Genomic DNA, 17,695 nt, shown 5'->3' on the forward strand with positions numbered 1-17,695 from the left:
TTTGTGTACCCCAACATGTCCCATGGATTTACCTCGCAACTTCCAGCATTCTGCATGAAGACGCCCCACCTCATGACAATGATAACACTTTAGTTTGCAGACCTCACTTCTACCCTCAGCACCATTGTTTCTGGTCTGAGGAGGGGATCCTGGGCCATTCCCTGCTATCCCTTCTTGTCCCCAGCTACTTGCCTTCCTTTCACGCTCCCACCTTCTATCCTTCTCGGGTTTGTTGGTGGTTTTGGCTTATTCACAAGCCCAAGATCATTGATTTCCGCTGCTTGCCTGGCTTCTGAAAGTTTCTGGTTCTCTATATGAGTTCTCACTACTGGAGGGATTGAATTTTTAAGCTTTTCCAAGAGAATCAATTCTCTAAGGTTCTCATACGTGGCTTCCACCTTTACTGCCCATATCTAACGATCAAAATTAATTTGCTTTATCCTCTAAAATTCTGTGTAAGTCTGCCAAGCCAATCTCCAGAGGTTCTGAAACTTCTGTCGATAAGCTTCAAGGACTAACTCATACGCAGCGCGAATAACATTTTTTGCCATCTCATAATCTGCAGAAGCATGGCATAAACTTCATGAGCTCTGCACATCAACCTGCTTTGCATAAGCAGTGTCCAGCTTTCCTTCAGCCATTTCATTTGTTTGGCTATTTCTTCAAAAGAAATGAAAAATGCCTCTACGTTCCTTTCCTCAAACTTAGGGAGAGCTTGTACAAATTTAAACAGCTTTTCACTGGGTCCTGGGCTGGATTCAGATTCTTCCTGACTATAATTTTCCAAGGAGTCAAGACCTCTCTGCTTTCTTAATTTGAATTCCTTTCCCTCTCTTTCTCTTGCTCTTTCCTTCTCCTTATCCTCAAACTGAAGGTTTTTCATTATCACTTTTCAAACTCAAATTTATGTTTTTCTATTTCTTGTTGCTGCTCAAGTTTTTTCAGTTGTAACTTAATTTTAGCTAACTCAACTGCATCACCCTCTGACTTACTATCTTCTTTTAATTTCAAATGTTGGGCAATTACTTCAATCATCTCTGCCTTTTTTAGCACCTGATTTCAATTCTAACCCCAATTGTGCTGCTAATTCCTTTAGTTTAAACTTGGTTAAAGTTTCCAAGCCACTGAGGGACGCCTTCTCCTTTCCCAGAAAAGCTGCAGCAACTGCTAATGCCATTCCAGTGGTATAGACTTTACCCTATTGCACAAGAAACCTGATTCTTTTATTTTCCTCTTTCAGTTTATGATTACTCCCCTTACAATTAACATTATCAGCATTGGATTTGATCCTGACCAGAGCCCCCAATTAATATGTTGCATGACCAAGGCAGGAAGAATGCAGTGTTAATTCAGCCCCACTTCTCCACGGGTCATAGCATATCAATAAACTTTCCCACCTACTGAAAAACAGCCAATTACACTCTATTTGTCCTCAGAATAAAGCACATCAACCAGGTCTTTTTAATCAAAAACAACATTAACTATTATATTAGAAAAAGTCTTAACCAATAATGAAATAAATCTATATACGAAAAGTTCCTTATTTCCCTAGCCCTCGTGTGCACACACACACACATTCAAAAAAAAACTGTTAACCTGGGAGAAAGGATTTTTGGTTTACAGCTGTAATAATAAAAATATTTATCACGTTCTAGTAGGAAGTTCTTCGGTTTGGTGAGGTGTTCGAGTCAAATAGTCAGATGCCACTCAAAGTCTCTCTAGGAGAGGTTGGTGAACAGTCTGATGGGTAGGTGTTCAAGGCAATTCGGCTGCAGCAGGCATCACATAGGTCTTTCAGCAGGGGTGTAGCAACAGGTCTTGCAGCTGTAGTATAGCAGTAGAAGATTTCTTCAGATTCCAAGATTTTTAAAAATACAGGAGGCAGCAAGAACCACAATGGATGCAGGGATTCTTCAGAGACAGGGGGCAATAGGAATCTGCCACCTTCCAAATACAGGGTTTTCTTCTCAAGTGATGCAGGGTTCCTTTACAGAGAGAGGTAACATTTTTTTTCTGGGTCGCCCTCTCTGCTCCAGGCAGGTCAAAACCAAAATTTCAAATATCTGCTCTTTGTCCAACTCGCTGGCTTTTTAAAGGGTCCAAAGTGAAAGCAACCTTCCTGAACATGGTCACATGTCCAGACATGTGAGGGCAGCGCAGTGGTTAGCACCGCAGCCTTACAGCTCCAGCGACCCGGGTTCAATTCTGGGTACTGCCTGTGTGGAGTTTGCAAGTTCTCCCTGTGTCTGCATGGGTTTCCTCCGGGTGCTCCGGTTTCCTCCCACATGCCAAAGACTTGCAGGTTGATAGGTAAATTGGCCAGTAGCAATTGCCCCTAGTATAGGTAGGTGGTAGGGAAATATAGGGACAGGTGGGGATGTGGTAGGAATATGGAATTAGTGTAGGATTAGTATAAATGTGTGGTTGATGGTCGGCACAGACTCGGTGGGCCGAAGGGCCTGTTTCAGTGCTGTATCTCTAAACTAAACATAAGAGTCTCCCTTGTCATCCAAAGAGTTGCTCTGAGGAAGATCAAACCCCTGTGGTTTCCTTGAAATTGCTTGTTTTCCTGTCCTTGTGCAAGTTCAGCTTCCTTTTCAAAACATCCAACAATTTCAGCTATTTGCAGTTGTCAATGTCCACTGAAAAATCCTTTTTCAGTTTTTTAAAACACACAGAATTCTAAGTTTTTAATACAAAAATAAAACCCTTGTAACAATACAGTATTTGCCACATCTTTTCCCACTCACTTAACCTATCTATATCCATTTGTATGTAGTCTCCTTATGTCCTGTTCACAACTTACTTTTCTACCTATCTTTGTCTCATCAGCAATTTTAGCAATCATACCTTCGGTCCCTTCATCCAAGTCATTTATATAAATTGTAAAAAGTTGAGGTCCCGGCACTGATTACTGCGGCACACCACTTGTTACTTTTGCCAACCAGAAAATGAGCCATTTATCTCTGTTTCCTGTTAGCTAGCCAATCTTCTATCCATGCCAATATGTTACCCCCTACACCATGAGCTTTTTTTTCCACGGTAACCTTTGATGTGGCACCATATTAAATGCCTCTGGAAATCTAAGTACAGTACATCCACCGTTTTCCCCTTTATCCACAGTACAAGTTACTTCTTCAAAGAATTCCAATAAATTGGTTAAACATGATTTCCCTTTCATAAAACCATGTTGACTCTGCCTGATTATCTTGCATTTTTCTATGTTCTCTGCAATAACATCTTTAATAATAGTTTCTAACATTTTCCCTATGATAGTTGTTGAGCTAACTGGCCTTTGGTTTCCTGCTTTCTGTCTCACTTCCTTTTTGAATCTTTATTCACTATTTTTCAATCTAATGGAGTCTTCCCCAAATCTAGGGAATTTTGGAAAATTGAAAGCAACGTATCAACTATCTCACTAGCCACTTCTTTTACGACCCTAGGATGAAGTCCATAAGGACCCCGGGACTTGTCAGCCCGCAGTTCCAACAATTTGCTCAGTACCACTTCCCTGGTGATTGTAATTTTCTTGAGTTCCTCCATCCCTTCCATTTCCTGATTTACAGCTATTTCTGGGTTGTTACTTGTATCCTCTATAGTGAAGACCAATGCAAAATACCTGTTCAATTCATCTGCTATCTCCTTATTTTCCATTATTAATTCCCCAGCCTCACTTTCTATAGGACCAATGCACACTTTGTTAACTCTTTTTAAATGTCCATAGAAACTCTTACTATATGTTTTTATATTTCTAGCTAGCTTTCTCTCGTACTCTCTTTCCGTCCTTTTCAATATTTTAGTCATTCTTTGTTGTTCTTTATATTCTGTCCAATCTTCCAACCTGCCAGCCATCTTTGTGCAATTATATGCTTTTTCTTTAAGTTTGATACTAAATTTAACTTTTTTAGTTAACCACGGGTGGCGGGTCCTCCCCTTGGAATTTTTGGAATGTATCTATTCTGTGTATTCTGAAATATCCCCTTAAATGTCTGCCACAACATCTCTATTGACCTATCCCTTAACCTAATTTGCCAATTCACTTTAGCTAGCTCTGCTTTCATGCCCTCATAATTGCCCTTATTTAAGTTTAAACTACTAGTCTTAGACCCATTCTTCTCTCCCTCAAACTGAAAGTAAAATTCAATCATATCACGATCGCTGCTACCAATGGGTGCCTTCAGTATGAAGTCATCAGTTAATCCCATTTCATTGCACAATACCAGGTTTTGTGCAGGGAAGGTCATGTCTTACCAACTTAATAGAATTCTTTGAGGAAGTGACAAAGTTGATTGATGAGGGAAGGGCTGTAGATGTCATATACATGGTCTTCAGTAGGCGTTTGATAAGGTTCCCCATGGTAGGCTGATGGAGAAAGTGAAGTCGCATGGGGTCCAGGGTGTACTAGCTAGATGGATAAAGAACTGGCTGGGCAACAGGAGACAGAGAGTAGCAGTGGAAGGGAGTTTCTCAAAATGGAGACGTGTGACCAGTGGTGTTCCACAGGGATCCGTGCTGGGACCACTGTTGTTTGTGATATACATAAATGATTTGGAGGAAAGTATAGGTGGTGTGATTAGCAAGTTTGCAGACGACACTAAGATTAGTGGAGTAGCAGATAGTGAAGGGGACTGTCAGAGAATACAGCAGAATATAAATAGATTGGAGAGTTGGGCAGAGAAATGGCAGATGGAGTTCAATCAGGGCAAATGCGAGGTGATACATTTTGGAAGATCCAATTCAAGAGTGAATTATACAGTAAATGGAAAAGTCCTGGGGAAAATTGATGTACAGAGAGATTTGGGTGTTCAGGTCCATTGTTCCCTGAAGGTGGCAACGCAGGTCAATAGAGTGGTCAAGAAGGCATACGGCATGCTTTCCTTCATCGTACGGGGTATTGAGTACAAGGGTTGGCAGGTCATGTTACAGTTGTATAAGACTTTGGTTCGGCCACATTTGGAATATTGCGTGCAGTTCTGGTCGCCACATTACCAAAAGGATGTAGATGCTTTGGAGAGGGTGCAGAGGAGGTTCACCAGGATGTTGCCTGGTATGGAGGGCGCTAGCTATGAAGAGAGGTTGAGCAGATTAGGATTATTTTCATTAGAAAGACGGAGGTTGAGGGGGGACCTGATTGAGGTGTACAAAATCATGAGAGGTATGGACAGTGTGGATAGCAAGAAGCTTTTTCCCAGAGTGGGGGATTCAATTACTAGGGGTCACGAGTTCAAAGTAAGAGGGGAAAAGTTTAGGGGGGATATGCGTGGAAAGTTCTTTACGCAGAGGGTGGTGGGTGCCTGGAACGCGTTGCCAGCGGAGGTGGTAGACGCGGGCACGATAGCGTCTTTTAAGATGTATCTAGACAGATACATGAATGGGCAGGAAGCAAAGAGATACAGACCCTTAGAAAATAGGCGACATGTTTAGATAGAGGATCTGGATCGGCGCAGGCTTGGAGGGCCGAAGGGCCTGTTCCTGTGCTGTAATTTTCTTCTTTTTCTTTGTTCTTTGTTTGGTATAGCCTACTGTCTAGTAGGCTCCAGAATGTGCTGTTCTAAGAAACGATCCTGAAAACTTTCTTTGCCCATCTGATTTTTTTCCAGTCTATTTGTAGATTAAAAGCCCCCATGATTATCACCTTTCTGACAAGCTCCCATTATTTCTTCCTTTATACTCTGTCCTATTGTTTGGTACTGTTAGGGGACCTGTACCCCACTCCCACGAGTGACTTTTTGCCTTTATCATTCTAAAACCAAAGAGATTAACTGAGCCCCAGGTAAATCTTGCAATCAAGATGAATAAACAGCCAGAATCACCTCAAATATCCCAAATTCCAATTCACATCATTGAACATTTAAGAAGTTCAATACTACCAATTTTGCATGTGGGAGTCCATATCTAAAGACTTAATAACCAGAATTTCACTATGGCCACAATGGAAGACTAGTTTTCACAACTTAACAGGTTAGTCAACCTTAATAATTCCAATTGAATTCAGATGAATACTTATCAACTAAACATCAAGATCGGCGCAGGCTTGGAGGGCCGAATGGCCTGTTCCTGTGCTATACTGTTCTTTGTTCTTCTAAACGCAGAAAGGAATAGCACATGCTTTAAGAAGAAACAATAACTTTGGTAATTTTTCTTGTTCTTTCTTCAGACACCTTTCCAAATGACTGTAATGAAACTAAAGGAAAAGTTATCTTTCACAGTTAAATAAAATCTTCAACATTCTTAGACCAAAGGGTTAAAAACCACAGAGCTTCCCACAGCTTGTAAGCTCTGAAACATTCATAACAGCTTCTTAAAGAGAGAATACAACCTTGCAGTCTTTTTTTTCAGTGGAAAAGGGGACAGAATCTTTCCCATTTCTTTATTTATCCTTTTCCTCCCTTACACCAATTTTACATTTCTGATGTGTGCTACTTAATCTCATTTGGAAAAACAATCAGTAAGATGTGCCTTTAATTTACACTGCAAAAAGCAGTTTTTTTTTTAAAAGAAAAACTTCAGTCTAATTGAAGCAAATTGTTTTGAAAGGTTCAAATTGGATTTCTGCCAATCTGAGAGCATCGTGGATAGCACGTATAGAGAGGTGGTCACACCGCAGCTGAAGGGACTTGAGGAAGGAAGGGAATGGGTGACCACCAGGCAGTCCAAGAGAATCAGGCAGGTAGTTCAGGAGTCCCCTGGGGTCCTGCTTGCAAATCGGTATTCCATTTTGGAGGCTGATGAGGCTGGTTCCTCCAGGGAGTGCAGACAGAGCCAAGCTTCTGGCACCACAAGCAGCCTGTCTGCACAGGAAGGGGGAAAGAGAGAAAGAACAATAGTAATAGGGGATTCTATAGTTAGGGGAACAGATAGGCGCTACTGTGGCCGTCGACATGACTCCAGGATGGCGTGTTGCCTCCCTGGTGCCAGGGTCCGGGATGCAGGGCATCCTGAAGGGGGAGGGTGATAAGGCAGAGGTCATGGTCCATGTTGGTACCAATGACATAGGTAGAAAGAGGGATGAGGTCTTGCATCAAGAATTCAGGGAGTTAGGCAGTAGACTAAAAAGCAGGACCTCTCGGGTTGTAATCTCTGGATTACTCCCAGTGCCACGTGCTAGCGAGTATAGAAATAGGAGAATAGCACAGATGAATGCGTGGCTTAAGAGTTGGTGCAGGAGGGAGGGTTTTAGATTCCTGGACCACTGGGACTGTTTCTGGGGAAAGTGGGACCTGTATAAGAGGAACGGTCTACATCTGAACCAGAGGGGGACTAACATCCTTGCTGGCGGGTTTGCTAGTGCTGTTGGGAGGAGTTTAAACTAATTTGGCAGGGGGAGGGGACACAGACTCCTAGCAGAATAGGAACACAGCTAAACACAGGAAAGCAAACAAGTCAGAGGGAATACAACGGAAGTAAGTTTCAAGGAGGGGCACGATTGGCAGCTCAATATCCCGGGATATAGAATCTTCAGGCGAGACAGAGGAGGGGGTAAAAGAGGAGGGGGCATTGCAATATTATTTAAGGAGTCAGTTACTGCAGTAAGGAGAGATGATATCTTGGAGGTGGCATCAAATGAAGCTTTATATGTAGAGTTTAGGAATAAATAAGGGACAGCCACATTGCTAGGTGTTTATTATAGACCCCCAGATAGTCAGCTGGAAATTGAGGAGCAAATATGTGCACAATTTGCAGAGGTGTGTAAAAATAATAGGGTAATTATATTAGGTGATTTCAACTTTCCCAACATTAATTGGGATAGTCATCGTGTTAAGGGCTTAGATGGAGTGGAGTTCTTAAAATGTACACAAGAGAACTTTTTAGCTCAATATGTAGAGGATCCAACAAGGGAGGGTGCAGTGCTGGACCTAATTCTGGGGAATGAAGCCGGACAGGTGGTTGATGATGTGTTGGTGGGGGAGCATTTTGGTGATAGCGATCACAGTGGCGCAGTGGTTAGCACCGCAGCCTCACAGCTCCAGGAACCCGGGTTCAATTCTGGGTGCTGCCTGTGCGGAGTTTGCAAGTTCTCCCATTGACCGCGTGGGTTTTTGCCGGGTGCTCCGGCTTCCTCCCACAGTCAAAGACTTGCAGGTGATAGGTAAATTGGCTGTTGTAAATTCCCCCTAGTGTAGGTAGTTGGTAGGGAATATGGGATTACTGTAGGGTTATTGATTAGTATTGACAGGCAGAGAGATCTGGGCGTACAGGTCCACAGATCACCGAAAGTGGCAACGCAGGTGGATAAGGGTAGTCAAGAAGGCATACGGCATGCTTGCCTTCATTGGTCGGGGCATAGAGTATAAAAATTGGCAAGTCATGTTGCAGCTGTACAGAACCTTAGGCAGGCCACACTTAGAATATTGCGTGCAATTCTGGTCGCCACACTACCAGAAGGACGCGGAGGCTTTGGAGAGAGTACAGAAGAGGTTTACCAGGATGTTGCCTGGTCTGGAGGGCATTAGCTATGAGGAGAGGTTGGAAAAACTCGGATTGTTTTCACTGGAACGACGGAGGTGGAGGGGCGACATGATAGAGGTTTACAAAGTTATGAGTGGCATGGACAGACTGGATAGTCAGAAGCTTTTTCCCAGGGTGGAAGAGTCAGTTACTCGGGGACATAGGTTTAAGGTGCGAGGGGCAAAGTTTAGAGGGGATGTGCGAGGCATGTTCTTTACACAGAGGGTGGTGAGAGCCTGGAACTTGCTGCCAGGGGAGGCGGTGGAAGCAGATACGATAGCGACGTTTAAGAGACATCTTGACAAATATATGAATAGGATGGGAATAGAGGGATATGGACCCCGGAGGTGCAGAAGGTGTTAGTTTAGGCAGGCATCAAGATTGGCGCAGGCTTGGAGGGCCGAATGGCCTGTTCCTGTGCTGTACTGTTCTTTGTTATTTGTTAACATAAAGGCTGCGTTTGCTGACAACACCACCACTAGGTGGTGCTGCAATGGCACATGCAGCCTGTGCCACTAAAATGTCACCGTCTGCGACGTCAGAAAGCTGCCAGGATTAAAGATGGCGCTTCTCAAATAATCACACGATGGCAACCTAAAGACATGGCAGCACACAACAGTCGGAGGGGAGGGAGCGAGTTGGATTGGGAAGGGGAGGGAGCAAGGGGGCTGGGGAGAGGAAGGAGGGAATGGGCGGGCGGCGGGGGTTGGCAGCGGTCGACGGGGAGAAGGAGGAGACCGCACCGGCCACCAGCAAGGTCTTCGGCCGCGCTCTCCCAGAACCCCTCGCCCCCCACCCCTGATCTCTCCGGCCCGGATCCCCCCACCATCTGCCCGCGTTACATGGTGACATCATCTGCGCATGCGCCAACCAGTCCTGGCATAGCGGAAGGCAGCGCATGCGCAGAGGGTAGGAACCAATCTGCGCATGTACGCAGATTGGCGCAGTCGGATGATGTAAGCTGCCGGCTGCATTGTCAGTAATCACTTTGTAGTATAAATGGGTGGTTGTTGGTCGGCACAGACCCGGTGGGCCGAAGGGCCTGTTTCAGTGCTGTATCTCTAAAATAAAAAAAATAATAATTTAAGCTTGTTATGGAGAAAGAAATAGACAAGTTGCAAAAAAAGGTTTTGGATTGGGGGAGAGCGAATTTTAGTAAAATAAGGCAGGATCTGACCAAGGTAGACTGGAAAGAGTTACTTGTCGGGAAATCTACAGAAGAGCAGTGGGGGGTATTCAAAAAGGAAATGGGGAGGGTACAAGCCCAACATGTTCCCTCCAGGGTAACAGGTAGGAACAACAAGCCCAGAGAACCATGGATGACCAGAAACATTCAGGGTACGATGAGCAGGAAAAGAGAGGCTTTTAGCAAATACAAGGAGAGCAAATCAACGGAAGCATTAGTGGAGTACAGAAAGTGTAGGATGGAGCTTAAGAAAGCAATTAGGGAGAGCAAAGAGGGAATATGAGAAAGCTCTGGCTGGTAAAGGTAGGGAAAATCCCAAGATATTCTATAAGTATATCAATGGGAAGAGGATAACCAAGGAAAAAGTAGGAACATTAGGGACCAAGGGGGAAATCTGTGGGTGGAGCCAGAGGACATTGGTAGGGTGTTGAACGAATACTTCACATCTGTCTTCACCCAAGAGAATGAGGATGTAGATATGGAACTCAGAGAGAGAGACTGTGAGGTTCTTGAGCAAATTGTCATAGGGAGTGACAGGTATTGGAGGTTTTGGAAGGCTTAAAAGTGGACAAATCTGCAGGTCCGGACGATTTGTGTCCCAGGATGCTGTGGGAGGCGAGGATTGCAGGGGCTCTGACCCTAATTTTTAATTCCTCACTGGCCACGGGGGAGGTGCCAGAGGACTGGAAAACAGCTAATGTGGTCCCACTATTTAAGAAAGGTTGTCGAGATAAGCCAGGGAACTACAGACCAGTGAGTCTCACGTCAGTGGTAGGGAAACAATTGGAGAAAAGTCTGAAGGAGAGAATCTGTCTCCACTTGGAGAGGCAAAATTTGATTAGGAATAGTCAGCATGGCTTTGTCAGAGGGCGGTCATGCCTAACAAAATTGATTGAATTTATTGAGCATGTGACCAGGTGTGTAGATGAGGGTAGTGCAGTTGATGTAGTTTACAGGGATTTCAGCAAAGCCTTTGACAAGGTCCCACATGGGAGACTTATCAAGAAAGCAAATTCACATGGGATACAGGGTAACTTGATAAGATGGATTCAAAATTGGCTTAGCTGTAGGAGACAGAGAGCGATGACAGACGGCTGTTTTAGTGACTGGAAGCCAGTGTCCAGTGGCGTACCACAGGGATCTGTGCTGGGTCCCCCATTGTTTGTCATTTATATAAACGACATATAAATCAGTAAGTTCGCGGATGACACAAAGATTGGCCGAGTGGTTAACAGTGAGGTTGAGTGTCTTGGGTTACAGGAAGATATAGATGGGATGGTCAAATGGGCAGAAAAGTGGCAGATGGAATTTAACCCTGAAAAGTGTGATGTGATACACTTTGGAAGGAGTAATGTGACCTGGAAGTATTCAATGAATGGCCTGACACTGGAAAGTTCTGAGGAACAAAGGGACCTTGGCGTGTTTGTCCATAGATCTCTGAAGGCTGAAAGGCAGGTTAATAGGGTGGTGAAAAAGGCATATGGGACACTTGCCTTTATCAATCGAGTCATAGATTACAAAAGCAGGGAGGTCATGTTGGAGTTGTACAGAACTTTGGTAAGGCCACAGCTGGAGTACTGTGTGCAATTCTGGTCGCCACATTATAGGAAGGATGTGATTGCACTGGAGGGGGTGCAGAGGTGATTCACCAGGATGTTGCCTGGGATGGAACATTTAAGCTATGAAGAGAGGTTGGATAGGCTTGGGTTGTTTTCACTGGAGCAGAGAAGACTGAGGGGTGACCTGATCGAGGTGTACAAGATTATGAGGGGCATGGACAGGGTGGATAGGGAGCAGCTGTTCCCCTTAGTTGAAGGGTCAGTTACGAGGGGACACAAGTTTCAGGTGAGGGGCAGGAGGTTTAAGGGGGATTTGAGGAAGAACTTTTTTACCCAGAGGGTGGTGACAGTCTGGAATGCACTGCCTGGGAGGATGGTAGAGGTAGGTTGCCTCACATCCTTTAAAAAGTACCTGGATGAACACTTGGCACGTCATAACATTCAAGGCTATGGGCCAAGTGCTTGCAAATGGGATTAGGTAGACAGGTCAGGTTTCTTTAATGCATCGGTGCAGACTCAATGGGCCGAAGGGCCTCTTCTGCATTGTATTATTCTGTGATTCTGTGATCTTAGTGAAGATAACTTCAAGGCTGAAGTTTATCCTTTATTAAACTCTTTCATGGTTGCAAAACTATATTTTAATCAAAATAAAACCACACCCGCATCTTTAACTTGAACTGTAATTCAGTTTCTAGATCCCATTCCTGGGTGCACAATCTTAAATTGAAATGAACACACTCAACAATCACATTCACCCTTTCATATTTCTATGCCACGTAGAAAAATTGATCCTTGTAATAAGTTATAAACTCAAACTACCAAATTTGATCCTGTTCCAAAGTCTCAAGCCCTGGGAAAAAAATTAAACCTTCAACAGGTTCTAAGTCTCACCAATAGTATATATGTGTATCAATAAAACAATCCACAAACTTAAAACATCCAAGACAAAACCACAAAAAGAAATTCTGTCCCACCGTTCACATATACAGAACCTGAAAACCAAATCCAGTTGCCTTTCTTAAAAACAGAACCTGTCACTCGATTTTTTCAGCAGTTTAACTTTTGCTGTGGGCACTTTTATTTCTTTTCTCCCTAACCATCCTTTCTAGATGGCCTATGGACTCCTGTGTACTTTAAACTTTGTCTTTTCCTACCTCACTTGGACTGAATTTTATGGACCCCTGGAGATGGGTTTGCAGATGGTGGGGCCCATATAATTGGGATGGGAGGTGGGGGTAGGGGTGGGGGTGCGAAAGGCCCATGCCTTCCTGCCACACTGGAATCTAGCTGGAGGGTGGGATAGGCTGACGACGGCCTTCCTGCCCAGAGGCCAATTGAGTCCATAAGTGATCTATTACTGGCCACTGATGAGTCTCTTCCTGCGGCCACTGGGATGTAAACAGTGGCAGAGGGCCTTCCATCATGCAGGGAGTTCACCCAGTAAAATCAGGCAACCTCCTTGTGGGCTTGGGTGCATGCCCTCCTCCATGGCCAATCTGTGGCCTACAGAGGGCCTCCACCAGGAAAACCCCCACAACCATGAACCCCACTCCCCCTGCACTAAACCCCCCCAACCAACTTCCACCCCCTGCCTCACTCACCCTGGGTCCTGGCTCCAGCACTGAGCCTAGGTCCAAGGCTTTTTGCAGTACTGGCAATGGCCACCACTTTCAATGGTACTGCTGATACTACTGAGCTGCCAGCCCTGTGATTGGCCAGCAGCTCTTGGAGGTGGGATCCCCATCTTTAAAGGGACGGGATCCTGGTGCTGGGCTGTTAATTGCCAGAGCACCGTACAATCACACTGGAGGAGTTTCAAATGGCCGAGTCGGGGGCCCCCTCCCCCCACCTTTTCAGCCTGTGCCGGCTGCCCCATTGATGCCACAAAATCCAGCCCCTGGATGGTGATCCTTCTTATTTTTAACCTGTCTCTGGAATGCTATTAACCAGCCAGTACCCACTCCTCCCAGAGTGGAAACTTCCCTGTCACATACTTTGTGATTAAGCGGACAAACAGTTCCTGGGATTAACCCGTACCCACTCCTCCCTGAGGGTCATCTTCTTGTCACATATATTGTGAATATTTCTGGCCTGTAAGTGGATCCCTGCATTCACTATGGAGCCCTATGCACAAGATCATTACCATCAGTTAAGAAGGCAAATGGCAAATTGGCCTTCATAGCAAGAGGATTCGAGTACAGGAGCAAGGATGTCTTGCTGAAATTATACAAGGCCTTGGTGTTTTTGTGCAGCTTTGGTCTCTTTATCTGAGGAAGGATGTTCTTGTTATGGAGGGAGTGCAGCGAAGGTTCACCAGACTGATTCCTGGGATGGCAGGACTGATGTATGAAGAGAGATTGGGTCGATTCGGCTTGTATTCGCTACAGTTTAGAAGAATGAGAGGGGATCTCATAGAAACCTACAAAATTCTAACAGGACTGGGCAGGCTAGATGCAGGAAGGATGTTCCCGATGGCGGGGAGTCCAGGACCAAGGGTCACAGTCGAAGGATAAGGGGTAAGCCATTTAGGACTGAGATGAGGAGAGATTTCTTCACCCAGAGAGTGGTGAATCTGTGGAATTCTCTACCACGGGAAACAGTTGAGGCCAAATCATTAAATATATTCAAGAAAGAGTTAGATATAGTTCATAGGGCTAAAGGCATCAAGGGATATGGGGAGAAAGCGGGAACAGGGTACTGAGTTTGGATGATCAGTAGGCCGAATGGCCTACTAATGCTCCTATTTTTCTATGTTTCTATAATGACCCTAAACTACCAGTCTTTTAGAGGCAACTTCCTTGCAACCTATTTCATGGCTAACTCATCCATAGTTTTCCCTTTAAGATTTGAGTACACCATTATTCCTTACTTTGTTCTATCTGGGTTGGCATTATCTGTAGAACTTTTTATTCTACTTATTCTGGTTCAGACACGAGAATTACAGGAATAATGGAATTCTCTCAACACAGAGTCATATATCAAACTTTATTGAGTTACTCCAGCTATCTAAAAATCATGCATTACCGTGCTCTACTCTTCTATGGACTACTTAATCATTTATTCCTGAAATATGAAGCAAGCAAAAAATGTGTAATCACGCAAGAGATGTCATTCTTTGCATTGATTGTAGTTTCCTCGTGACTGACCCTCTAATTGCAACACTAACATTTCTCCAGCAGTTTCTTTTATCATTTATTTGCACTGAGTGTTCAGTGAAGAGGGGAACTATAAATTGATTAAGAAAAATAAATTAATTAACACAATAAAGATGGCAGAACAGGTGATGTGTTGTGGCTGTGGGAGCTCCTGGTGCCACGGCAATCCATGGCAACCATATCTGTAGATGAATGCGTGGCTCAAAGACTGGTGTGGAGAAGTGTGTTCTGGTTCGTGAGGCACTGGCACCAGTACTGGGGAAAGTGGGGGTTGTACTGTTGGGATAGACTTCACCTGAACTGGATCAGTGTTCTGGCGAGTCGTATAACTAGGGAAGTAGAGAGGGTTTTAAACTAAATAGAGGGGGGAATGGTTCATAAAGGGGAAGATTGAGCAAATTAAAGGGAAATGACAAGGTAATAAATAGATCAAGGCAGCAATAAAGGTGATGATGATCAGCAGGAAGGGACAGTGACTGCAAACTTAAGAGTGTGCCAGCAGATGGGGCCAGAGTTTACAAAAACAGTAAATCCCCGGAGCATTCACAATAAAACAGAAGAATTGCCATCTCAAATAGAAAATCCTGTGCAAGAACTGCTCGCCATTATAGAGATGTGGCTACAAAGAAACCAAAGCAGGGACCTGAACGTCCAAAGATACGTGACATTTAGGAAGGACAGGAAGCTGGGAAAAGGTGGTGGGGTGGCTCTTTTAATTAAAGAGGACATTAATACTGTAGTGAGAGATGACCTTGGTTCTAAAGATCAAGGCATAGAATCAGTTTGGATGGAACTAAGAAAGAACGAGGAGTTGTTAATAGGCCACCAAACAGCAGTGGTAATGTAAATCACAGTATACATCAGGAAATTAGAGGTGCATGTAACGCGGGTAATACAGTAATCATGGGGGAGTTCAATCTACAAAAAGACTAGGTAGACCTAATTAGTACTAATGTTGTGGAATGTTCTTGGATTTTATGCAAGATGGTTTTTGTCATGCAGGCCCCCACCTGCCAAGAATGAGGCGCATTAATTTTGTCCTGAACATTGATTTTAAACTGTTACTGGAGTGAAGAAAGGATTTGTTTAAACAGATCAGCCATGGCTGGAAAAATATTTTACATACTAACAGACATCCAAGGTGAGGAAGTGCATTCCATGGCCTGCTAAGGAGGATACAATCCACAAGGGCCAGGACTGGTTAGACCAATTGGTTACATGACTACCTGGCTGTACCAGGCTTTTCTTTTGAACTGGCCACAGAGAGTTTGAAGGCAGAAAGCAAAACACTCCTAGACTGAGAAGATCTCTCCTGGCTGGCTCGCCATAGTCCTTCATGTCTGTCTGCTCCCATCTCTTCCTCACAAGCCTCTGAATCCACTGAAGACACATGAACCCCAAGAGAGAAAAGTCTCCTACAGTGAACAAGGTTTAAGAAGAATACTGGGCCCCAACGCAAAGCAAGATCTACCTTCAATCAAGGACTCCACAGTGAGCTCGAAGACCCGAAACAAAAACTCTTCAGATATTGCCTCAAACTTTTCCACTTTATTTTTTCTCTTTTCTGACTCTATTTGCATGTGTGTATCGTGAATGCCGGCTAGCTTGGGCGCGTCGTCTATCCGTAGGCATCAACGGAATTAGAGTTTAAGTTTAATAAATAATAATTTATTAATTTAATAATAATAAAGGACAGCACAGTGGCGCAATGGTTAGCACCGCAACCTAACAGCTCCAGCGACCCAGATTTGATTCTGGGTACTGCCTGTGCGGAGTTTGCAAGTTCTTCTTGTGACCGCGTGGGTTTCCGCCGAGTGCCCCGGTTTCCTCCCACAGCCAAAGACTTGCAGGTTAATAGGTAAATTGGCTATTGTAAATTGCCCCTAGTGTAGGTGGGTGGTAGGAGAATGGTGGGGATGTGGTAGGAAATATGGGATTAATGTAGGATTAGTATAAATGGGTGGTTGTTGGTCGGCACAGACTCAGTGGGCTGAAGGGCCTGTTTCAATGCTGTATCTCTATGACTCTAAATTTCAACTTATCTTTTTTAAAACTTAAGAAAGCCTGTTTATGCTGGTTTCTTTGCCGTATAATTGGAAAGCCGTGAACAAGGATTCACCAAGGGGGAGCTAAAAACAGTGTGTTTAAAATTAAACCCTGTTGCAGTAAGACCAGGTGAAGGCTGAGAGGGACCCCTAGACACCTTTTTCACCTGGTCGTAACAGAAATTTGGGTGCTACTGTCCTGGATTTTACCCACAGACTAACGAGAGAAATTAGAAGTGGGAAGCCAAATTGTTCCCAATCAAAAAAAGAGCAAGATTTCAATACAGGTTTTCTTGAGGGTTCTAAACTTTTGGTGATGGGCATCGGGTACTAATTCATATGCTCCAAGGATAGCACTTTTTGTCAGTTCATAATTTGATGAACTTTCATCTGGCAACAGGGCTTTTCCAGTTAGCTTGCTTTGTAGTAAAAGCGGCCAGGTGGCCAATTTGCTGCCTTGCCCGTTTCTCAAAGGACACAAAAAATCCTTCTACACCTTCCTCATTGAATTTTGGAACAGAGGAAACTTGAATTTGAGGAGAGAGAGAGAGAGAGAGAAAGAGTATTCTGGAAGGAATGTGAAGAGAGAGTGTTGAAGTGGCTTGAGTTAACTAGGAGGTGACAGAGTAACCCCAGTGAAAGCATGGCCAATATGGAGGAGCAGAATTCAGGGCTGGATGCAAAATTGTTAAAACTAGCTCAATTGATTCAATAGACTGCGTCTTTATTCTCTGGAGTTTGGAAGAATGTGAGGTGATCTCATTCAAACATACAAAATTCTTACAGGGTGTGACAGATTAGATGCAGGAAGGATGTTTCCCCTGGCTGGGGAGTCTAGAACCAGGAGACACAGTGTCAGAATAAGGGGCAGGCCATTTAGGACTGAGATGAGGAGGAATTTCTTCACTCAGAGGGTGGTGAATCTATGGAATTCTCTGCCCCAGAGGACTCAGTCGTTGAGTATGTTCCAGACTGAGATCAATAGATTTCTACATATTAAAATCATCAAGGGATACAGGGATAGTGCAGGAAAATGGTGTTGAAGTAGAAGATCAGCCATGATCTCATTGAGTGGTGGAGCAGGCTCAAAAGACTGAATGACCTACTCCTGCTCTTATTTCTTGCGTTCTTAATTTTAGGAAGGGACAAGACATCTTACTGACAATGGCTTATCGTCCAATTGGTGTTTGCCCTAGGCCAAAATGTCCAAACACGTGCTGGCCCTTTTGTTTGCGAAAGCTGCCCAGTTGCTGTCCATTTTCCTTGGACTTCCTTCAGTAATTTTCCATCGTGTGAAGAACA

The sequence above is a fragment of the Heterodontus francisci genome, chromosome 23 (assembly GCF_036365525.1).
Source record: "Heterodontus francisci isolate sHetFra1 chromosome 23, sHetFra1.hap1, whole genome shotgun sequence".
NCBI classification, from domain to species: Eukaryota; Metazoa; Chordata; class Chondrichthyes; order Heterodontiformes; family Heterodontidae; genus Heterodontus; species Heterodontus francisci.